The sequence below is a fragment of the Engystomops pustulosus genome, chromosome 3 (assembly GCF_040894005.1).
Source record: "Engystomops pustulosus chromosome 3, aEngPut4.maternal, whole genome shotgun sequence".
Classification (NCBI taxonomy): Eukaryota; Metazoa; Chordata; class Amphibia; order Anura; family Leptodactylidae; genus Engystomops; species Engystomops pustulosus.
In genome coordinates, this window is record NC_092413.1 from 192246639 (window position 1) to 192273040 (window position 26402).

At 43.2% G+C, this 26402-nt stretch overlaps 1 protein-coding gene across 3 annotated transcripts in view; it reads right to left on the minus strand.

Annotated features, from left to right (window-relative positions):
• NCK1 (NCK adaptor protein 1) overlaps positions 1-25998 on the minus strand; it is a 67250-nt gene extending 41252 nt beyond the window's left edge. For 2 of the 3 annotated variants that reach the window (XM_072143457.1, XM_072143459.1), the window contains exons 1-2: positions 25622-25769; positions 1982-2049 (exon numbers count right to left, since the gene is read on the minus strand). The gene's annotated coding sequence lies outside the window, so the exon portion shown is untranslated. Of the gene's footprint in view, positions 1-1981; positions 2050-25621; positions 25770-25847 lie in introns of those variants that run through there. The other variant, XM_072143458.1, reaches the window with a different exon arrangement.
• Between the last annotated feature and the right edge of the window lie 404 nt (positions 25999-26402).

The following is a 26402-nucleotide window of genomic DNA, read 5'->3' on the forward strand; positions in this document are numbered from 1 at the left end:
CCAAGATCCTGAATGGTATAATTGCTTTTTCAGCAAAATCAGTCAGCTCAGGGATTAACCATGATATGATCCTGCATCACTGTAGCTGTAGCAGTCTCAAGGTATCTTTGCTTCATAATGCATCAAGTCAAATGGTTTCCTTTAAGCAATTTGTGTTAAATCAGCTTTCTGTCCTGAATTCGCTGAGAGATAAAATCGACCTAATTAAAATTTCTAAAGATTTAACTCTACAGACAGTGCCTGGGTAGTCTATTCTCCTCTGAAGAGGAATATTTTCTAGGTATGGAAAGAGTTAATTATTAGACTCTTTATCAGAGGTGGACGGGGCTCAGAAAGTTTTCAGATACACCGCTCACCACAGGAGAAAGAAGCAGAAAAAAAAAAATAAAGCTGCTTTACTTAATGGAGTACCTTATAAAAGTTTACTATCATCACCTGCTCTGTTCATTTCTGAAATAAAGGATAACTAAGCCTTTGAAACTAAGTTTATTTTTAGGTCACCCCTGTCAGTAATGCACACAGATATCTGATCTCTAATGAAAAATGTAGCCATTAAAACCCACCAGTGAATGACAAGTCCACTCTGCAGTTTGTAAACCTTAGTTGGAAACCCACCATTCTTCATATGTAGAGCTATAGTGAGCCCAGATAAACAGGATATCTGTTAAAGCAGGTTAATAAAATTTTGAAAATGGAGGGACCAGGGAGCTCATTAGAGAGTTGCATTTCCTATAGTGATGGTGAACCTTTTAGAGACTGAGTGCCCAAACTACAACCAAAATCCTTTTATTTACCAGGAAGTGCCAGCCTGGCATTTCAAGCAGTAACTTATTGCTACCTGTTTTTCAACATCATTCAATTGTATTGGCGGTCTGAGGCCATCAATACAGTTTAAAAAAGGTGGGCAACTAAATTCAGACCATCATTGTAGCTTCTCTCCAGGTGGGTCAGCAGGATGACCTCCAAAGACAATGCAGTTCAGTCAACACCTTCTCACTTTTTCCACTGTTTCAAACAGCCAATGAATTGTCAACTTTAATATATCCCTGAGAGCAGCATCCCTTAAGTGCCCGGGACTGCAAGAAGATTTGGGGGATTTGGTCCTGTTTGGTAAAACTGGAGCGATGGCCTGAGTGCCCACAGAAAGGGCTCCGAGTGCCACCTCTGGCACCCGTTCCATAGGTTCATCATCACTGCTATAGGCTGTCAGTGGTCAACCCTCCCCCCCAACCATGAATTTGAGAATTTGATATTGACCACATGTTTCATAAATACAGCCTGTCACAGGTTCCCATATAATCCATCAGACATTCATTTACCTAAAATTGTTTCTTTTACATAATTCAAGAGACAGTGTGCCCTGCTCAGCCGCCCCCTTACCATCAACTCCTCCCCATGTCCCATGACTACTAAATATTCTGAACTTCATGTCATGTGACCAGATTGATATCATCTAAGGTCCTGTTATATCTGCAATGTCTTCCCCATGTATGTATTTCATCACAAAAAAAAAAAAAAAAAAATCACTGCACGCACGGAGGATGGGGAGGAGGAGTAGTCCACGGAGGATGAGGAGGAGCAGAGAGCCATGGATGTATGCTGTGATCTCATGTGATCAGATACATACATGGTGTAGACGTTGCAGATGTAACAGGACCTTAGATGACATCACCCTGGTCACATGACTTTGGGTGCCTAATTGTGAACCAGAGCTCTCCAAATGTTCCATACAACAGCATAGCAAGACTGTCAATCAGGAACAAGGCGGCAGGACAATGCAGTAAATGTGAATATGCAGGGCCTCAATGGAGTCATTGGACTCCATTGGTGAGTTGCATATAACTTTAGGGATAAGGGCAATGCATTTTGTATCTTTTTTTTTAATCATAGTATTTTAATCAAGTATTTATTCGGATGGGTTAATTTCAATGGCAGGTTCTCTTTAAACACATATAATGGAATATTTTAATAATTGTTTTACCTTGAAAGGGCTGAGGTGAGTGATATGAAGGGAAGGTCTTCCTTTATCTAGGCGCACTGTAAATCCATCTGTAGAGAGAAAGGTATATGGTAATGGCTATTGATAATGAAGTACTACAGGCAGGATATACTAAAGTCCATAGACCCCCAGAAACGGGTCCAATAATGACCCAGATACTAGTGTTTTAAAAGCAATAAATAAAAATAAATATTAAAAATGTAATATACAAGTGATTTATATCTACAAGGAAGTCACGCACAATACTGTGGGCACAACTAATCCCACTGGCACTGGAATTACCAACATGGTGCCAGAGGGAAGTGAGAAAACTGAACACCTCAACCTTCTTTTTTTTTAAAAAAAAGAAACCCTTCTCTATTAACTACTGTTTTATTGACTTGATTTATCAGGACTTCTATTTTTTCTCCCCATCTGAAGCCAAAACGTCATGAAACAGAGCAAAAACATACAATAAGTCACACTGTTATGATATGTTTGTTTCAGGAAAATATAGTAGGTCATTGACTATAGAAATTCCCAATTATTTTGTCGGCAACAGAATGGGTACTTGTTGTTCCACTGTCATATAGTTATAGTTGAATGATCCGAATGAGCTAATAATATTAATATTCTTTATTTATATAACGCCAAATTCCGTAGCGCTTTACAAATCATAGGGGACATGTACAAATATAATATCACATTACAAACAGTCATATGGAACAATAGGAGTGAGGGCACTGATCACAAGAGCTTACAGTCTAGGACAGTGATGGCGAACCTTTTAGCGGCCGAGTGCCCAAACTGCAACCCAAAACCCCCCTTATTTATCATGAGTTGCCAACTAAAAGTTAAAGCAGTAACTTATTGTTCCCTGTTCTTCAACAATTTTAATCATATTGTCCTCCTGAGGACAGCATCATAGTAGAAAGATGGACAATTTGCATCATTTTAGCTTCTCTCTAGTGTCCCTCTGTACACAGAGAATCGTAGGACCAGCAGGAGGTCCTCCAAAAACAATTCAGCCCTGTCTACAGACCCAAGTAGCGAAGTAAGTATCAAAATATGTCTAAAAGCAGAAGATTTTAAGTGGCTTGGAACTGCAGGAAGATTCTTTGAGTCCTGTCTGGTGTGCTGGGGTGATGGCCCGGGTGCTCACAGAAAGGGCTCTGAGTGCCGCCTCTGGCACCAGTGCCATAGGTTCGCCACCACTGGTCTAGGAGGATGAGGGTGTTGAAACAAGAGGTTCCCTTTAAGACAACTGTCTGAAGAAGAAGCCATTATCCCCTTTTTGCCACATGACAAAAAATTGTGAAGCCTACAAACAAATATGAATATAAATACAATTTCAATTCAATCTTATTCCTGTTCTTTTCATTTACCACTAGAGTAGTTATCGCTTAATAATGTAACACAGACCTTGCAGAGAACAGAATCTTTATCTTAAATGAAAATCCAATAGGCTTAATTAAGAACAGGCCGTTTCCGGAGGAAGTTTCTTAAGATAATGGAGACACTTGGAGACCAAGAGCCACCGATCATCTCCAGTAATTAAATGAGAACATATTTCTATTTTCTAAGATCAATGTTTATATTCTCAACGTCATTCCAAGAAATTGTGTAAATAGGAAATTCCAAAATGTTCCATCTTTTCCAGTTCATAAATGCACACTCTGGATTTTTATCAGACAATGTTCAGGAGAATTCAGACAGCACAGCCGTGTAAAGTGTAGAGGACTCTTGAAGGGAACCCGTCACCAGCAACCCCCGACAAATAGTCTTTATACATCACTTATGGAAAAACTACAGACCTGTGAGTGTAACTTCTGTGGTGGGGAAAATATTTGAGGGGTTTGTTAGAGATGCTATCCTGGAGTATCTCACTGTGCACAACCTTTTAACCCAAAATCAGCATGGGTTTATGAGAGATCAGTCCTGTCAGACTAATCTGATTGGTTTCTACGAGGAGGTAAGTTCCAGACTGGATCTGGGGGACGCTGTGGATTTTGTATATCTGGACTTTTCAAAGGCATTTGACACCGTGCCACATAAAAGGTTAGTACATAAAATGAGACTGCTGGGACGAGGGGAAAATCTGTCAATTTCGGTAAATAATTGGCTTAGTGATAGAAAACAGAGGTTCGTCATTAATGGCACATTCTCAGATTGGGTTGACGTTACCAGTGGAGTGCCACAGGGGTCAGTATTGTGGTCACTTTTTAATATTTTAATTAATGACCTTGTAGTGGGTTTACACAGTCAAGTTTCAATATTTGCAGATGATACTAAGCTGTGTAAAGTAATGAATACGGAGGTCAATAGTTTAGCATTACAGAGGGATTTGTGGAAGCTTGATGAGTGGGCAGAGAAATGGCTGATGAGATTTTGTTTCCATGGCCCAAGTGCATAACTTTACATTTATCTACATTAAAAGTATAATTATGTTCTTAACAGTCAATTACTTGGTAAAACTGGAGAAAAGCACTGGGGGTATTGGTGGATGGTTAACTTAATTTTAGTGACCAGAGCCAGGCGGCTGCTGCTAAAGCAAATAAAATAATGGGATGTATCAAGAGAGGAATAGATTCTCATGATAAAGACATAGTTTTGCCCTTATACAAATCCCTGGTCAGACCACACATGGAATATTGTGTACAGTTTTGGGCACCAATGTATAAAAAGGATATAGTAGAGCTGGAACGGGTGCAGAGGAGAGAAACCAGGATTATTAGGGGATTGGGGGGATTAGAATACAATGACAGATTACAAAATTTGGGATTATTCAGTTTAGAAAAAAGACGACTGAGGGGAGACCTCATTACAATGTACATATACCTGAACGGGCAGTACAAGGATCTCTCCAAAGATCTTTTTATACCTAGGCCTGTGACCAGGACAAGGGGGCATCCTCTACGCCTAGAGGAGAGGCGATTCTACCATCACCATAGACAAAGGTTCTTTACTGTAAGAGCAGTGAGACTGTGGAACTCTCTGCCGCAGGAGGTTGTTATGGCCGACTCTATGTACATGTTCAAGAGAGGCCTGGATGACTTTCTGGAGAGAAAAAATATCACGGGTTATGGGGATAAAACATTTATTTAATTCTTAAAGGTTGGACTTGATGGACTTGCGTCATTTTCCGGCCTTGTATACTATGATACTATGATATGATATAATCACCAGAAAGATGTTCGCAGCAATTTGCAGAACTATTATGCTACTGGAGCTGCAGGCCTCATGCTCATACTTGGTTTATATTTTACCGTTTTTTTTCCTAGGTCAAGTCTGATAAGCAACAATGCAGATTTCCAAAACTGGCTCTCATTGGCGAACACGGACATAAGATTGACAGATCAATTACGTCTCAGGGGAAAATACTGCACATGTAAACGTGGAGAGAAAGACTAAATGCAATGTAAAACACGATTTTCAGGCCATTTGCAATATGGATGTTAATAATAAGAGCGGGGGGCACGTCGGCAGCTGCCTAATATGCACAATTACATTAGCATTTGTCACAACTGCATGACAGGTAGGGTCTGAGGACGCTAATTTTAGTACAATTTCTCTAGATAGAAATAAAAAGGAAAAAATTAATAAAATCAAAAATATGCAAATGTATAGGCTCCTGTACAGCTGAAAATGGTCTCAGATAGGGAAAATCTTAAAAGGGTTATTTCTGTGACGGGACAATAGCGTTATTCATCTATCCAGGATAACCACAGAGAGCCAACATATCTTCCATAGGAGAAAAGTACTATAACATGGAAGTCATTCAGATAAAGGAGTGTCCGTGTAATATAGATACTGTATACACTCAAGCCGAGGTACCACGTTACCACGAAAAAAAAAGAAGTGGGAAATGCATTGGTGCCAGCCCCTGCCCCCCCCCCCCCAGTATATGGCCAGCCAGCAAGTCCCTGAACCCCTATGATTATATCCAGCCCCTGCACCCCAGGTAAACAGCCAGCCAGCCCCTGACCACCCTTCTCCCCCACCCACCCCAGTTTACAGCCAGAAGCCACTGTCATCATACTGTGTGCACCGGCAGCTTGCACAGAAGAAGATGACCTGCCGGGTGAGTAGGAAAGAAGAGTATTGACTTTTTTAATATGCAGGCAGTCCCCGGGTTACATACAAGATAGGGTCTGTAGGTTTGTTCTTAAGTTGAATTTGTATGTAAGTCGGAACTGTATATTTTATCATTGTAACCCCAGCCAGAACTTTTTTTGGTCTCTGTGACAATTGGATTTTATAAATGTTGGGTTGTCATAAGAATCAGGATTAACAATAAATCTTCATTGCAGACACCTGTGATAACTGTTATAGCTGATTATTGTAGCTTAGCAGTAATGTACAATAAATTACCAAAATCCAGAGGTCCGTTTATAACTAGGGGTCGTATGCAAGTCAAGTGTTCTTAAGTAGGGGACCGCCTGTATTTTTTGTGCTGATAAACTGGGATAATTATTATTGATCATTTAACCTTAGGTGTTGTAAATTTAATATCAAAAACACTAAAAACAGGTGATCAATAAAAAAATATCCTGGAATAACCCTCTAACGTATACAATGTACTAAAAAAGGGTCTCATCTTATTATTCAGAGACAAGTGGACGCAACGCTCCCACTTGAGTTTGGCCGCGTGTCCCGGACGTAATGGCGAATTGGCGGCCGAGCAGCCAATCAGGCAAAATAACGCCTCCAGAAACCAGTCATGGCTATGAATAGCCAGGGGGGGCTAGTTGTTAGGGGTCAGCTCACCCCCACTTTATTATGGCCATCACATGTTATATGTAGCTTACCCTACAAAAAAAAAAAATTTCTACAAAATGCCTATTCCCCTTTATGCTCACCAATAAAATCTGGTCCCAGGTCTAGAGACGTTATTTAAAAAAAGAGAAATTAGTGGAGAACAGGCCGCTTCAAAAAGTGCATCGTCAAGCAGCAGTTATCAGACTATGGAAAATTGTCATAATCCGTAAAATGTCAGTACTTTGCCTTAGGACTTTATAAATCACAAGACATCAAGGATTTCTCATAACTCTGTCTGATGACCGGATATTACTAGGCTAAGAATACAGATTTTAATTTTATTGGTTTCATAAAACCAAATAGGATGAATGAATCCTTCTCCTGATTCAGGCTCAGTAATAGACAAGTCACAACCTCTCTAGTCGAATAGTGTTCAAGCTATTGCCATCTGTCCGGTTTCTGACCTTTCCTTTTACACACTGTACCGCTTGCCCCGACGTCTTTCATTTTCTGACTACACCACTTTAGGGTTGTACTTCCTACAAATCTTTCTCGATTTTCTTATGCTAAAAAGTACATATCAGGTAAGGTTATTACTGGTGGCCAATGTCAACCACAAACTGTGACATCTCACCGCTTTGTAATCGGATTGTCATGTCTGGAGTCTCCATAGAAGGGTTTCTTAAACACAGGCCTGTGGGTATCTGACTGCTTTTTTTTCTTACCATCCCCTGGATCAGATATGTATGTTTACAGGCTGGACCTGATGGACTTGTGTCTTTATTAAACCTTATAAAACCATGAGACTATGGAACTCAGCAGATTGGGTCCATCTCACATGACATCCTAAAGGTAGTGTTTGTACTTTACTTTTCTAAGGTTATTTTTTTTTTTAGCCAGTAGGACCTTTCAACCACTTGTATAGTTTATTAGAGGTTGCTCCACCAATATCAGATCTATTAGGATTATTTATTATCTATTCTGAATGGATGTATCACACTCAGTTCTATAAGTTTTAGCACCGGATATGCCACTTAGGCTCTCCACTCTCAGGTGGGCTGTCCTGCACCACAAAGGGAAGTCCAAAAGAGATTTACTTAGTGCCTGGGTCACTATTTAACACTGAGGATACTGTATATCCATAGAACAGATCACCAGTATCCGGTTGCTTTAACTCTAGAACTATACAATGGAGTTATCCAGAAGTAGAAGCCATCATCCGTTGTTCAGTGCCATGCTGAGGTACTGCCGATTACATACAAAGTCTAGATAATAGACCGCCCCTCTAATAAGATCAACACCCTGACAAAGAATACAGCTTTGCAAAGAAGTGTTATATTAAATGTAATACAGGCAGTCCCCGGGTTACATAGAAGATAGGGTCTGTAGATTTGTTCTTAAGTTGAATTTGTATGTACGTCGGAACTGTATATTTTATCATTGTAATCCAGCCAGAACTTATTTGGTCTCTGTGACAATTGGATTTTAAAAATGTTGGGTTGTCATAAGAATCAGGAATAACACTAAAGCTTCATTACAGACGCCTGTGATAACTGTTACAGCTGTTTATTGTAGCCTAGGACTAAAGTACAATAAATTACCAACATCCAGAGCTCCGTTTGTAACTAGGGGTCGTATGTAAGTCGAGTGTTCTTAAGTAGGGGACCGCCTGTACATGTTAACCTATGGTTTCATATAATAAAGATATAAACGCTTAAGGGAATAGACGGAAAAAGCGATGCTGTTTCACAGCAGATTTCCCGATCAGATTTTATGGCTACAAACCACAATACAGGCAGTCCCCAGGTTACATACAAGATAGGATCCTTAGGTTTGTTCTTACATTGAATTTGTATGCAAGTCGGAACTGTATATTTTATAATTGTAGTTCCAGACAAAAAAAAAAAATAAAAAAAAAATGTATGCCCCAGTGACAATTGGAGTTTCAAAATTTTTTGCTGTAATTGGACAAAGGATTATCAATAAAGCTTCATTACAGCTGATCATTGCTGCCTGGGACTATAGTAACATCCAGAGCTTCACCAGAGGTCACAGTGGGCAGAGGCGTCCGTCTTTAACTATGGGTCGGGTGTCCTTAAGTAGGGGACCGCCTGTACACATCAGCCCTCTAATGTAAGAGATAACCATGGAAGGATACTACACTGGAGAAAATGCAAGAAAATGTTTACCGTGGGAAAACACTGTACTGCTAAAATAAGGTGCCAAGTACAGGGCCTGACAAGATGGAGAACATGTCTTCTGAAGAGCTTCATCTTCTGGATAGAATGATTTTCTCTCGAAAATCTCTGTTAAGGGAGTATTCACACCTCCTTGAGGCTTACAGTAACTAAAGCAAATGACTCAAGAGATAACGGGAGATTTCGAACTGGGCCTTAATTCTATCTCGCTAGAAAGAGAAGCAGAATGTTACTAACGAGAAGAGTACATGTAAGCTCTATGCAGGGGTGGATGGGCCAACATAAGGGATATCATGGGCAGAAAAGGGGTTTCCTATGGGTTAATACAATGTTTTTTGAAGGGCAGCACAGGACGCCACTTTTGAAGCAATAGAAAGTGGTCATAGATTGGCCAAAGCAGGGATAGAACAGGATAAAGAATGGTCATAGAAGTTGTCTACTGAGAAGTTCATAGTCCTCCTAAAGGACCGGGGTACCATAACATGAGATCTACATTAAAAAGCTTTATATAATGTGAATGTATATTTAACATCTAAAAAAACATTACAATTTCGCTTGAAAAGAGCTATAGCCTCAGCTAAGCAGTAGTGAAAGTCTCTGGGCACATACCCTGCACAATCTGTGGTTCATTTTTAGTTGTGGTCAGGTGCAGACTGTGCAGCGACGGTCGCAGATGAATGAAAGTTTGAGCATAATTAAAAGAGAAAAAATAAAAACGTAACAAATGTAAAGTAACTCTAATCACACTATGCAGTACAGGTCAAAAGAGATTGGGTGCCTGGTCACCCACCACCCGGCACTCACATTCATCACACACCACGACTTTCATTTCCCGTCTGCTGCGGTTACATCTCTGAGTGCACACAAACTATCATACGGGCAGATTACACATTTATCACCCATTTCTATGCATATCATTACACAATGAAAAGTGTGAACGGATAGTGTAAACTATAAACTCTTGAACTGCAGGAGAATCTACAAGTTATACGGTTTCCTGTATACTCCGTACTATGTGTCCGACATATCCTAGGTCATAAATATGCTAAACAACAGCATATAAGTGCAATAAAATTTGGAAAGAAAGAAAGAAAAAAAAAATTGGCCCAAATCCTATAGATAGTCCTGGCTGTCCTACACTGTGGGATCTTGTCATTTTCATTTACATTCTCAAGGTGGGTCTGATGTAGCGGAATATCTGCCATGGAAATCCAAAAGTCTGGTCATGCCATGAATAAGGCTGTATTCACACTAACGCAAGGGGGACATATATATGGCCGATATACATCCCCCATTGACGGCAATGGGTGCACGGCGCCCTACGGGAGCGGTACCGTGCAGCAAATGTGCGGCACCGTACCGCTACGTACCCCGTGAAAAAATAGGACATGTCCTATTTTTTCACGGCATACGGCACCGTGCGCCATGTATCCCTATGAAGAGGGACGGGGGTGAGCAGCGCTCTACGGTACGGCGGGCAACGGTAGTGTGAATCCAGCCTAAGATAGTTATTCAAAAAGTGGAGGTTTTGGCTGCACGTGATCTTTATCTCTGTCCTTGCTGGATGAAATTTTCCATGGATTTTGATCATTTAATAAATGTCTTCGGAGCCGGATTTTGTGTTTCCTACTAGAGTCCGAAAGTTGGTGTGCCGTCCAAGCCTTTATGGTAGGTTTCCTGATTTTCACCAGCCTTCCCTAGATCCTTGCTTATAAATCCTAGCAAACTTTACATCCACATCCAAACTAATGCATAAGGGCAAGTACCAATCCCACCACCAGCATAGAACACCTTCAGTGTGTTTCGACACCCGACTGCACAGGCAAAAAGCTGAGGAGACCAAGAAAGCTTTCAATAACCGTCTTCTCTGTACGTCAGAATAACCATAATACCGCAGTGCAAAGAAATCATTGCTTTATACAGAGAAGTGGCCCCGATGTATGTCACTGGTCACAAGACATTGCGTACGTCTGTGATGATAGAGCGTGTGATCTTTGAAAGATATGAAAGTCTTTCACATCACAGACATTTAGGACGAGTAATCTCAGCCACAACTGAGACGTCCTCTTCAGTCATCAAAGAATGTGGTGACATTGCCATAACGAAAACAAGATACATAGCATGGGTCAAAGATGACAAGATGTACAAAAAAGGGGTAATTTGGGCAAGAAAAACCTTTTTTTTAGCAATTTGTACGATGCATCACAGGAGCTTAGGTAAGGACTCAGAGCCCTAAAATAATACCCACTTCATGGTACAAGAAAAAATTCTGGATTCCCAGCCCCCAATTACAGTCTACAGCAGGGGTCTCAAACTCAATTTACCTGGGGGCCGCTGGAGGTAGATTCTGGGTAAGGCTGGGCCGCATCAAGTTTTCCACACAAAATGCGCTTACAAAATATCATTATTCAGATTCAAATGTCATGGCGTCTCCCAGCACAAGGAAAGCCCCGAGCGGGGAGACGTGTTTTCTCTATGAACGCGTCCTGTGCACCGAGGGGTCCCAAGCTCCTACCGCACTGAGCCCAGTCAGGGACACTCCATCCCCCCCTCCCCCCCGGTACTTGCCTCCCCGTGTCCCTCCCATCGAAGAAGATGAAGTCGCCGCTCTGACTTGCACCAAGTGCGTTCAGAGCGGCGACTTCATCTTTTTCAAGTACCGGAGGGAAGGGGATTAACCGGTTACGGGCCCTTTACTGTTTTTTCATGTCCATTTTTCACTCCCCACCTTCAAAAATCTATAACTTTTTTATTTTTACACGTAAAGAGCTGTGTGACGGCTTGTTTTCTGCGTAACAAATTGCACTTCATAGTGATGGTATTAAATATTCCATGCCATGTACTCGGAAGCGGGAAAAAAATTCCAAATGCAATGAAAATGCATTTGCGCCATTTTCTTGTGGGCTTGGATATTACGTCTTTCACTGAGCGCCCCAAATGACATGTCTACTTTATTCTTTGGGTCGATACGATTAAGGGGATACCAAATTTGTATAGGTTTTATAATGTTTTCATACATTTACAAAAATTAAAACCTGTACAAAAATTATTTTTTTGATTTTGCCAACTTCTGGCGCTAATAACTTTTTTATACTTTGGTGTACGGAGCTGTGGGTGGTGTCATTTTTTGCGAAATATGACAATATTTTCAATTATATCATTTTTAGGATTGTACGACCTTTTGATCACTTTTTATAGATTTTTTTTATATTTTTCAAAATGGCAAAAAAGTGCCATTTTCGACTTTGGGCGCTATTTTCCGTAACGGGGTTAAACGCATTGTAAAAAACGTTATCATAGTTTGATAGATCGGGCATTTTCGGACGCGTCGATACCTGATGTGTTTATGATTTTTACTGTTTATTTATATTTATGTCAGTTCTAGGGAAAGGGGGGTGATTTGAAATTTAATGTTTTTTTATTATAATTTTTTTTTAAAAAACTTTTTATTTTTATTTATACTATTTTTCAGACTCCCTAGGGTACTTTAACCCTAGGTTGTCTGATCGATCCTATCATATATTGCCATACTACAGTATGGCAGTATATGGGGATTTTCCTCCTCATTCATTACAATGTGCTATCAGCACATTGTAATGAAGGGGTTAAAACGAAATAGCCTCGGGTCTACGGAAGACCCGAGGCTACCATGGAGACGGATCGCTGCCCCCGGGGGAGCGGCGATCCCAGGTAAGATGGCGGCGCCCATGCGCCGCTATCTTTTTGAGGCTGCCGGCAGCTTTGCCGGCAGCCATCGCTGTGAAAGCACCCGCGCTAGCACCGATCGCGGGTGTTACCGGTAAGCCTTTGCTGCAATATGCAGCAAAGACTTACCGGCTATGGAGAGGGCTCAGCCCGTGAGCCCTCTCCATGCAGCGCGACCCGACCGCCGCCGTGAATACACGGCGGGCGGTGCTTTTCCAGGTGGGGGCCGCAAAATGTTGTCCCGCGGGCCGCGAGTTTGAGACCCCTGGTCTACAGTGTGCTGAGGTTGTTACCCAGGAATATCTTGTGTGCATCAAGTGACAAGAGCAGAGCTCCATCATCCCGTATAAACGTGTGACACGGAGAAGCCTTGGGCTACATTACTACATACACAGCCCTCTGCTTCCAGCTCCATCCATATCACCAGACAGCAGATCAGAATGGTTAGCAGGTCGTTATATTCCCTTTAAAGGGGTTGGCCACTTTACCTCATGCATTTTGTAATGTGTGTAAGTGCTGGGGGCAGGATATTAGGTAATTTACCAATATATATCTATTAATAGTTCTGCTCCGCTTTCTTCAAATGTAAAGTGAAGCCTCCTGTCTCTTACCTCATCATCCAGACATTCCTGTCCATAAAATGGCGGTAGATGGAGGGTTGTGTGATATCTATCTGCCCATGAACAATCGCCCTGCCAGAACCTTGATCTTATATTCATAAATACCATTATAAAAGGTCCTGGCAGGGCAATTGCTCATGGACAGAAATCACATGACCTTCCATCTGCGGCCATTTTATGGACAGGAATCTGTCTGATGAGGTAAAAGACAGGAGGCTTCACTTTACATATCAAAAAAGCGGAGTAACTTGAGTAAATTACCCAATATCCTGCCCCACAGACGTTACAAAAAAACATGGGGTAAAGTGGCCAACCCCTTTAAGTAGCAATTAGACTAGATGCCCACTAATGAGTCCGAGAAAAATTTCCATGTACTGACAAGATTTTCCAGACTTTGTATCACTGGACTGAACTGACATGATAGGGAGGAAATCCACCAGACATGGAGCGTTAAAAAAAAATAAAAAAATCCTGGGAAAGCTGCCTTATAGTAAAGTGTAGTTTTCAGTGTATGATGGAGCTATAAATAAGTATGGGAATTGGTCTAACTTGTAAATTCACAGCTAAGGTGTGCACCACCAACTGCACATAGTATAATAAAAAACTAAATTAGGGAAAGTGTTACCCTACCTTTCTATACCATCCGCTGGGAGACATGTCACCATAAGTGGCATACAATGCACAGAGCTTTTCAAAAATGATATATTGGCATATATAAGCGGGTAACAAGGTCTAAATTACCCTTTTTCATAATTGGTGGACAGGTCTTCATCATAAATGGGGACAGGGGACGGCAAGGAATATTACATTGGTTTACCAAATTTCAAAGGAGAAGAGATTTTGTGTTTTGGTCTGAGACGACCCCTTTTACTGTAGGAATGACAGGAAATGCAGCAGGCGGTGCGTTCACATGAAGTCAGGGGTTCATCCGCCCAGAAGAAGAAAAACCATGAACAGAGAACAAACAAGAAGGTTTCCTCCTCGTGGACATGTGGCCATCCAGCACAGTATGACGGCTGACTTCATCCAGTCTGGAGATCATTATGGGCCGGAAACACATCATCTCACAGACTTCTACCACAACCAGAGAGTCACCATTGTTTGTCTTCAGCAAAAACTGAGCTGAGTCTTATCAGATGAGTTCTCACTGGCAGCTCTAGAAGGAAGGATGTATTCACAGCAACGGAGTGGGACTGCAATACCGCACATGACCTGTAGGCATGGCCAAGGGCAGTTGAACACCACAATAGGCCCATGGCTGTATGAAAATTGTGGGCCCCCACCAAACCACATTGCTTAAATAGCATTTACTTCCTAAATATAATACTAGAATCAAGCGACTTGGAAGTTTGTCCCTTCCGCTTTCTGTACCTGCAGTATAAGGACCTTTGGAGGTGCTGAACGGGCTCTTGTTTACAACTGTGTTGAGAGCAGGAACATATAGCTGGAGGTCCCACTCTAGCATCTCTAAAGGGCAGTATCTCACACTGTGGTTGTTTTTGGTGGCCATGGCCACTCTAGAAGCCTTGGGCGGCAGCCCAAACCGCCCCAGACATAATCTACTGGGACACATCTTTAGCTCCCACGCTGCAGTCTCGCTTTCACTTGATAAAGGAATCTTTATGACTTCGAAACGCGTTGGGGTTCTGTAGGTACAGGCACAACAGCAAACTAGAGGAGGATTGCAGCAGAGAGATGGGAGGCGAAACATACAGGTCCATTTCATTATTACATTCCACCACTAACCGAGGAGGGCAATGCTGTTATCTATTAACCCTATCATGAGGTTTCTTACAGCCCGGCCTTTAAATTGCCTCCGCTGTCAGCTGCTAGCTAGTCTGCAGTGTAAGCATGGCTAAAGCAAATAGTGTCAATGTGAAGAGAGGAGGCACCTGATGGAGGGGAAGAGACTTCAGCAGAAACCTCATTATTGGAAGCCTCAGCAACGATGGCGACATTCCAGAATTCACTACAAACAACCCTAGGAGTGTACCGAGAATATTCCAGATTCCTGCTTTATTAAGCAAGTGCAGCATCAGCAATGTCCTCTTATCAGAATCAATTCTTTTTCAAGGCGATTTCAAATAGGTCTTAAAAGGGGTTGCACTAAGTTAATCGAAAGACGAGGGGGCGCTGTCTCCGTCTGGAGAAATCAAGGTTTAATCACCAGAGGCGACAGGGCTTTTTTACTATGAGAACTGTCAATCTGTGGAATAGCCTGCCTCAGGCGCTGGTCACAGCAGGGACAGCAGAGAGCTTCCAGAAGGGTCTAGATGCTTTTTTACACCCAAATAACATTGATGGTTATGTTATATATATAGAATTGTTTCCCAAAAAGCTCTTCCTCATCCAATCCCTTCCTTTTTTTGGTTGAACTTGATGGACATTTTTTTGAACCGTACAGACTATGATACTATGATAACTATGACTAAGTTTGCAAGGTACCAACTATGCACATGACCAGTGATAACAGGGATAACAAACAATGAGCTCCCCCATCCACCAAATACCATGAATAGGTAGGTCACAGATTGTTGGTGGTCTGCCCTGCAGGACCCCACTTATCTAGCACTACGAAATCTACAGTAACGTAGCACTGCCACTACACAGAGCGACCTCTGGATGCAAACAATGGGGCAGATTTATCACTACCATCGGCAATCATAGATAAAACTTAAGAGATAGAAGCGAAGCCAGATTTATCGTAAAGACACAGGCCGGGTAATAAATATGGCACAGCTTACGGAACCTTGGCCACTCTATTCATCCTTACGTCACTTTTTTGGCTGGCGTGCTATGCACATATATTTAAGGGCACGGGCGTCCAATAAATCTGAAATATTTTATGATCCCTCAGTTCTTCCTCTTTCAAAACTGCTGAGAGAGGGATAAAAAAATGAAGAAAAAAAAAAAAAAAGTCTAAAGCACATAAATATGGTGTACGACATGTACAATACTTTTTTGCCCAATAGATGTCAAATATCTATTAGCTCATAGCAAGTAGAGATCATGAAAAAAAGAAGGATTTGGAAGTAATGTATATAAGGAAGTAACAAAGTTTTTCATTCTACAATGCTTAAAGATGACGGCTAAGACATTGCTGCTTCAGTGTGGTTAAAGGAAATCTACCATCAAGCATGATAAACCAGGGATACACACCTCACCAGGCATCAGGACTGTATAATCTTCTTTAACTATATTTGTTATCCACATCCTTCAAAAGATTAGGCTAATAAGCCCTAGGGCTCCTGAGGAGTGTTGCCAGAGCCCCTACAGGATATAGATTCACAGGCTGTTACACTGTCTTACCCTCCCTCCTGCTCCCTCACTACTTCTTTCCCTCTGCCTGATGTAATCTCCTGCACAGTGTAATAGCCTGTGCATCTGCAGCACAGAGGAGGTTATGGTAACACCAGAAGAGCAGTTCATTAGCTCTTTAGCATAACTTTAAAAGTGGAGAGCATGGATAACAAATCTAAGAAGATTGCCTGGATCTATGGTTTATGATAATTTATTTTGATTGTTTTCTACTTTATTTAAAGGAAATCTACAATCTTATACACCTGCGTACCCCCCTGCAGGACCTCTGGCTACTGCATTCAAATAAAAGGGGTGAGAGTTGTACAGCCCCATATCTTTATTTTTCTAGAACTGGAAACCCCTTTCAATTTGGTATCTTCAGTAATCGAACCGATACTTTATGTTTTCTCCCCTCCACCAGCTAGACCCATTTCACTGAATAAGTCGGACTACAGTACATCACTTCCGTTATCCAGTGAGCTTCACTTCCTGTGTTGTCGCCTGGGAGCCAGAAATCTTTAAAGAGAACCTGCCATTTAAATAAACCAACCCGAATTAAATACTTCATTAAAAAAAAAAAAAACAACTATGATTAAAAAGCATCACCCTTATCCCTAAATGGTTCATTTTCATGGCTGCAAAGTTAAGAAAAAAAATCTGTTTGTAAACTGACATTCAACTCACCTGATGCGAGTCCAATCATATAAAGGAGTCCTGTATATCCATTGTTCCCTGCACTGCCCTGCCTCCCTGTTCCTGATTGACTGCTCTCGCTGACATCACCATGCTGCTGGTATGGAACTAGTACTCTCTGTAAGGCTGCAGAGAACTCCTAAGGATGGAGTGAGAAGCAGGCGAGAGATCTGTGGCTACATCAATAAACCTTGCTCATCCCTCCCATAGGAATTCTCTTCAGCAGCTCCCCACCTCCATAACTGGAACAGAGGGCATCAATAAAAGTCTTTTTTGAAAGATTGGTGGCTCTAAGCCCATGGATAGATCATCAGTGGAACATGTATAGACATCTAAAATTCACTGTGCAAGGTTTGTAGGGGGGGTGGGGACCCTGGTTACAGGTTCTCTAAGTTCAGTAAACTCCATAACTAATTTTATTGTATCAGCATTGTCACAAACAATAGTAATACAGTAGCAATCGTATACTCCATAACTTTAATCCATGGAAGTTAAGGCAGATTCCTCCCGTCTCCACTGAAAACACATGCACCCTCTGCTCAGCCCAACGTGAACGTACATGTGGGAGCTGGAAAGAATAGCTCCTTGGCCAATGTACATACCATACAATGTTACAAAGTCTACACTTGGTTCACACTAGTATCATGGCTGCTGTCACAAGCACTTTTGATAGGCCTCATTGGGGGTCATTTACCAAGGGCCCGATTCGCTTTTTCCCCGACGTGTTACCCGAATATTTCCGATTTGCGCCGATTGTACCTGAATTGCCCTGTGATTTTGGCGCACGCGATCTGATTGTGGCGCATCTGCGCTGGCATGCACGCGACGGAAATCGGGGGGGCGTGGCCGAACGAAAACCCGACGGATTCGGAAAAACTGCCGCATTTAATAACCGAAAATGTGTCGCATGGGAAGCGCTTACCTTCACTGGTCCAGCAAGGTGTATTCCAGCGCGATCAGATGCATTTCAGCGCAGCAGCGCCACCTGGTGGACGGCGGAGGAACTGCCATCATAAATCCCGTCCGGACCCGAATCCTGTTCAGAGAACGCGCTGCTGGATCGCGAATGGGCCAGGTAAGTAAATCTGCCCCATTGACTTTAATAAGTTTTGTCCAAGCGTAAACAGCACTATCTGTGCCATCAAGAAAAACAGAAACCCGTAACGACTTACCATCCCGTCTAGTTTATAGGTCGCTCTAGGTCCACACATCGAGCTGGAATTTCGGCATGCTGCAATTCCTATAAATAATGATTTGATATGACATATACAAGAGGTGGAGCATGAAGAGCACGATTACTGACCATGTATAGCGCTCAGTCACAAGACAACCACCGGGGGAAATGAAAAGCAGATGTTATCTGCTGAAAATCTATTTATTCTGACAGGCGATGATGCCCTGCGCCTTTAAGATTTTTCCATTAAATTAAGCCCTACAACCCCCAGTGGACACAGCTCCTGGGAGCCAAAATAAAAATAATGCTGACAAAAGTCATCTGGAGGATGCAGAAGAGGCCCCGGCATGTAATAGCCCAACGCTCACCCGCTCCGCAGCTACAATAAAATGCTGGTCCACATAAAGCAACTAACTAGACTCAACTTAAGGCCTCAAATACGGCAAAGCCATGAAAGCCGAGCCTATGGGTTAGTATACGTAGTTATTACAGGGCTCTATGGACCATCCTGCTGATGCCAGATCCTGAAACTGGATTTTGCAGTCAAAAGAAGAGCAAATCCGAACAGGACTCCAAGAAGAGACTGTGAGAGTCCTGATTACCCCGCCCACACACAGTAACCGACAGCGAAACCCCATTACCCCGCCCACACGCAGTAACCGACAGCGAAACCCCATTACCACACACAGTAACCGACAGCGAAACCGATCACCCCGCCCACACACAGTAACCGACAGCGAAACCCCATTACACCGCCCACAAGCAGTAACCGACAGCGAAACCCCATTATCCCGCCCACACAAAGTAACCGACAGCGAAACCCCATTACCCCGCCCACACACAGTAACCGACAGCGAAACCCCATTACCCCGCCCACACACAGTAACCGACAGCGAAACCCCATTACACCGCCCACAAGCAGTAACCGACAGCGAAACCCCATTACCCCGCCCACAAGCAGTAACCGACAGCGAAACCCCATTACCCCGCCCACACACAGTAACCGACAGCGAAATCCCATTACCCCGCCCACACACAGTAACCGACAGCGAAACCCCATTACCCCGCCCACACGCAGTAACCGACAGCGAAACCCCATTACCCCGCCCACACGCAGTAACCGACAGCGAAACCCCATTACCCCGCCCACACGCAGTAACCGACAGCGAAACCCCATTACCCCGCCCACACGCAGTAACCGACAGCGAAACCCCATTACCCCGCCCACACGCAGTAACCGACAGCGAAACCCCATTACCCCGCCCACACGCAGTAACCGACAGCGAAACCCCATTACCCCGCCCACACGCAGTAACCGACAGCGAAACCCCATTACCCCGCCCACACGCAGTAACCGACAGCGAAACCCCATTACCCCGCCCACACGCAGTAACCGACAGCGAAACCCCATTACCCCGCCCACACGCAGTAACCGACAGCGAAACCCAATTACCCCGCCCACACACAGTAACCGACAGCGAAACCCGATTACCCCGCCTACACACAGTAACCGACAGCGATACTCGATTACCCCGCCCACACACAGTAAGCGACAGCGAAACCCGATTACCCTGCCCACACACAGTAACTGTTAGCCAAAGCCGATTATTCTGCCCACACACAGTAACTGTTAGCCAAACCCGATCACCCGGCCAACACACAGTAACCGACAGTGAAACCCGATTACCCCGCCTACACACAGTAACCGACAGTGAAACCCGATTACCCCGCATACACAGTAACTGACAGCAAAACCGGATTGCCCCGCCCACACAGTAACTGACAGCAAAACCCGATTGCCCCGCCCACACAGTAACTGACAGCAAAACCCGATTGCCCCGCCCACACACAGTAACCGACAGCGAAACACAGTGACTGACAACCTTCCTGTATACAGACTGATGTACAGAGATCTGTCAATCGTTGAGTAGGAGGCAGAGTAATTAGGATCCTGTATATTACATAGAACTTTATCTTCACTTATTTTATCAGGTTATGTGGGGGTGATAATCAGATTGCCTATTACAATCGCATGAGGAATTTGTAGATATTGATGCTTTTCATAAATTGTTATAAAAATTAGCTTGTAGGTAGAATTTCTTATCAAACAAATGAGTATAAGTGACAACTCGTAACTTAAGACTGTGTACAAACCGGTCATTAACGCGCTTGGCAGTCACAGGGGTTAAACAAAGAGGTTCCCAGGACATACGTGCCCAGGATGCGCTCAAGGACGGCCTGTCAGCTCCGTGCTATTACATTCCTCGGAATTTCACATGGCTCGCTGTGTTTGCCAAGAGCGAGCCAACTGGGAGCACTTCACAGCTGTGTAATCCCAGTGCAACCCGGAGTAAAGTTCTCACAACAGCGAGGGACGGCAGAGGAAACCGATCCACTAAACAACTACCCCGATAATAGCCATTATGTCGCCTGGGGGAATGTTCTTAGCTTCTACTTTGCTGCAACTAAAATACAGAATACAGGCACCAGAGTTTCACTTAAAGGGGCGCTCCACCTTCATAAAACCCTTTCAAGTAAAGGGAAAAAAATGAAGCCCCTCTTACCAGACTCTTGTAGACTCCTTGCCGATGCTTTCCTGTTATGTTGCCTCAGTTTAACCGGCATCAAAGTTAACAGGAAGTAACTAAACATGACCCCTGGCCTTAGCGGTGGGGAACACAAAGATAACCACATGCACGAACACTGGAATCAGGTACTTCTAGGATCCATGACCACCATTTCATGGTCACATAATGGGTTTGTAGGCACAAGGAGGAATCCTTTGGCACAAGCGACTCTTTCGATAAGTAATAAACATATGCCAAAAGATTATATAGATTTGTTTTCCATTTAAGAGGTCAGTGGTTAAGCCATAATATCTTACAGACTCACCAACCTTGAAAAATTTCTGAGAATGGAAACTTGTCCACAAATCTGCAACTGTACTACTTCCACACTGCGCTTCTATGGATATATACTGGATGGGAAATAGCTTCAGGATTGCCATCTTAAACCCTGCACCACCCATGATTTGTACTGATATGGGCATTCTGTTAACCAGAGATAACATTATTGCTAAATTTCCTCACTTTCTGTAGGATATGTGGCAATTTCTGGCAAAATATAAGGCTGAGAGAGCAAAAGTTTCAAAACAAATAGAAGCAGGCATTTCTTCTTGATCTAGTTCATTTTAAAGGGAACCCGTTACCATGAATGTGATTTTTAGCTGGTGACAGGTTCCAATAGCCTATGCTATTCGGAATTTAAAAATGCCTTCATCAGGATTCTAAATCATTTCAGTACTTTATATAAGTGTAATTCACATTACCTGATAGCAGGTAGAGTCCAGGCAAGGGGCAGCTGTAGTCTGTCTCTTTGTGCATTCTTCCTCTCCTCCACACTATACCCCTCCCACCTACTCAATGCACATGACAGGTAGTGGGGAGGGAGCTGCATGAGTCTAGAGGAGACTGACACAGGAACACACAAGCTCTAGTTTCCCCCTCCCAAGGGACTCTCCTCATGCTGTTGCTATGGAGCCTGGTAATGTGAAATAAAGTTTAATAAAGTACTGAAGTAATTCAGAATGCTGACAAAAGCATTTTAAAAATCAGCATGGCAGAGGCTATTGGAACCAGCTAAAAATTACATTCCTGATGACAGGTTTGTTTTAAGTGCATGGATATAAAAGTCAATGGGTGCACCCCTTTTTGGGCTCCCTCTGGTTAGATCCCCCCCTAAACACCCTGCTTGTCCATGTTTAATAACTCAAATAATTCTTTTCATTACCCATCCCGGGATATGCCATGAATATCTTATAAGTGTGAGCCCACCTATCTCTTCAGAGCTAGAGCTGCAAATCTATCAAACATTTATATCCTATTCTGTGGCAATACTATATACAGGTCTGACATAGGAAACCCTCTTTAACTGCATCTGCCAAATCCTAAAAACCAGATTTTGAAGATCTCAAATAAAGCAAATTAGTTCACCATTAACGATCACAGCACTCCTGAGGCTGTGTTCACACGTGGAATTTCGAATGTACGACATTGCGTTTCCTGCGTGGGAACACAATGTTAACTCAATGGGGCTTATTTACTACGGGTCCGCGGGTGCACTTTCGGCGGATTTTCCAACCTTTTTGGGATTTGCGCGGCTGTGACGGGTATTTAACTGGGGATTGTGACGCGGCCGTGCTGGCTTTTATGCAACAGAAATCAGAGGGCGGGCTGTCACCCTGTATATATCTCAAGCAGGGTGGTACCTCCTTGGCCATTGGTGCATGCCATGGAGGTGCCAGACATCTAAAGCTAAAAGGGGCTTCCTAGAAAGTCTCCTACCAATAAAAATTTTCCACTATAATAATTTATCATTTTATTACAATCCTGTGATGTAATATTCCTCTTTTACCTCCCCCGGAAAGAAAGAAATAAAAACCTGGGTATTACTATTGCCCTTGTTGCCTGGTTGATTGGAGACTGAGGGTTCGGTCACACGGTGCATTTTTAAATGCACTTTGGATGTTTACCATGCGTTTAGCTGGTTTGAATCCATTTTTCTTCATTTCTGGAACGTGTAAGCAGCTGTGAAAATGTTAACATAGCTGCTTACACTTCCGGAAATGAAAGAAAACAGATTTAAATGCAGGAAGACATCCAAAAACGGATGAGTTTTCAAAGCACCCAAAACGCACCATGTGACACATACACGCCCTTAGTCCTATCCCCAGGATAACTGAAAGAGCTGGGGTAACAGTAACACTACAGTTTTGCCTTCAAATATTATAAAGTGCATTATTGCAGATTTCATCCAAGGAACATGCACTGTCCGAATAAACCCCAAAGCAAATGTGCGAAATTGGGCGTCAACACAGACCCATCAGGATTAATGACCAACTGGTGCCGTTTTTGCTACTGGACACTCAGGGCCAAATCATTGGGAATTTGTGTATGTACACCAACAACCCCAGACCCCAAAACTGGCCATGAGTAGAGCAGTGGTTACATCATCATATGACACAGCATAAGGAATGACAGAAAACGGAACATGATGAATATCTAATGACAATCTGATCCGTGGTGTGAGATATTTCAGCTATTTGATGCTGTGAGCACTTTCCTGCCTCTGGGGGAGTCTATCTTATACTCCTCTCCTCTAGGACTATGAGAAATGAGGAGGACGACGAGCCCCCCCCCCCCCCCCATTACAAGGCTGCAGCATATACAACGCTGGTCTATATTGTGTAGATAACATCCATATAACAATGCAAACTATGTAAACAATGCCAGATTTTTGTTGTTGTGATACAGTCCTACAACATCCTGTCATGGTAATGTATACACCATTATGCTAAACTCAACTACGAGCTAGTTAACTCTTTGGCGCATCAATGCCCGTGCCCTATAGACAATAGGAACTAATCTAATCATGGGGCCTACTGACAGGTATTTCATACAAGTGAGCTGCAATACAGAGCACAGCCACCGTACGATGAAAGGCGCTGTCCTTGGTAAGGAGTCAAGAAGCTGCCACCTGAATACTAAAGAACAGCGATTTCATACAAGTTAACACCCCCTGTCTATGTGGTCTGATCACACATCACAAGGGGAGGTGATCAATATGTAAAATGACCCTTTGAGTGCCAGGGAATAATAAAATAGGGAGGGGGCGGCCATTTATAGAAGATGAATTCCCTGTCCAATGGAAATCTAAAGTTTCCTCCAACTTTTCTATTTCATTTTTTTCCTCCCAGGCCCCAAAATGGACAATTCAATAAATTTTAAAATGAGGGAACCCCCTTTAAATCACAATGATACAATGAGAATTCATCATTATTTAATATTATTCATAACCTAATTATACATTTCCAATTAAAAAAAAAACATCTATTCACTAGTGGAAACTAGACTGATGGGCGCAGGAATCAGACGACTGTTTGCCTTTGCCCCATGTGGTGCAGACAGGGACTTATCCAACCGCACTCATAGGAGATGGCACTGCCAACACTTACACCCAGAGGAAGACGTGGAAAAACAAACCCTAATGACGGCCTAAGAGACAACTAAACCGATTTAAAATTGTCCATTTTCTAACTTCCGGCTACAGGTCACAAACCTAAAGAACAATTTACTGCTCATAAAAAATACAGAGGGTCGTATTGTGTGTATAAGGGGGGTCCGTACTGTCACCTCCCACAATGCAATGGATACGGAGGTCACTATATACAGGTATATGCACTAGTAGACATGTACACATTATCAGTGGCTTAACTAGGAGTGGCAGGGCCCCATAGCAGGCTTCGGCGTGGGACCCCCCCTTCCCACTTTAAAATTATACATATTTGTATACTCACACATGCATGTTACAATCACACATTTATACACATAGATACATTTAAACATATAGAGCATATACACACACATACAGTGACATTTACAAACACACAGCATATATACACACATACATTATATGCAGACGCCATACACTGTATACACATACAACATATACACATCACAGATGCAGCATATATACATCACAGATATGTTATATACATATTATGATGTACAATGAGCTGCATAATATGGATAGAATGATGCACATCCTCCACTCTTTAGTGTGTCAGGTCAGATACTGGGGCCCCCTGACACTGAGGGCCCCATAGCGGTTGCTATGGCTGCTACCACTGTAGTTACGCCCCTGCACAGTATATGATGTGTGGATACAGGAAGCACTGCTATAACAGCTATATACACTTAAGATATATAGATTAAATATAGAGTGTATATGGTGTGTGTGTGTACAAGCAGCTATAACTGAATACAGTGTAGGTGTATATATGCACACTATACAATGTATGTATATAATCAACGCTGCTGTAGAAGCTGCATACCTATAATACATATATATAATACAATTTTTGATGTATGTACACAGTAGGTGTATACAGGGCACAACAGTGAGGAGGCCCCTGCAGTATATAATGAATGTACAGAGAATCCCAGACAGCACAGCAATGAGGAGGCCCTTCTAATAATAGGTGTACATATGTATGTATGTATGTATGTATGTATACTATGTATGTGTATATGCTTGTGTGAGCTCACTCCTGCCTCCCTCTCCCAGGCCTGGCTCTGGGCTCCGCTCACACAGCAGACAATGCCCCGGTATTACCGGCGGCTCCGCGCCCGCTCACCTGTACACTGCGGCCGCACACACTTGTGACCCGGCTCCCGGAGCGCCCTGATCCCCGGCCACACCGCACAGCGCCCGCTATACCGACATCCAGCGACTACAGACAGCGGAACAGCCCAACCCCGCCCCGACAACGTAGAATAACCCCGCCCCCCCCGTAACCACGCCCCCCCCGTAACCACGCCCGCCGGCGTCCCCGCCTACCCCGTAAGGCAGAAGTCTATTACCTCCTCCTCCTCCCGGGATACCGTCCGCACGTCTACGCGGCAGATAAAGAGTTACAGGGCACAGCCATCCCACAGCCACAACCGGAACAGGCACCCGGTTGTCTCCGGTGACGTAGCTGGAATGATGACCACGCCCTCCGGAACAGCTTCCCCTGCATGAAGATGAATGATTGGATGACGTCAGCTTGAGGAAGGGCGCATGCGCAGTGTCGTGCCATACGACTGCACAGCTCCTCGCGCTGTAGTATGCAGTACAATGTGCATAAAGCAGATCATTGTGTATGGAAGGTCACGTGGTGTCAGCGAATTTCACTGTTCTGGAACAAATCTTATTCACGAGCCACAACAATGACGCCATGTAGAATAAGAAGGCTTACACGATGTCTGTCCCATATATCACATTGGTGTCAGTGTTTGCTGCAGTAATCTGTAAACTCTTGTGTCACCCCCTCATCCTCATAGACTGTAAGCTCTTGTGTCACCCCCTCATCCTCATAGACTGTAAGCTCTTGTGTCACCCCCTCATCCTCATAGACTGTAAGCTCTTGTGTCATC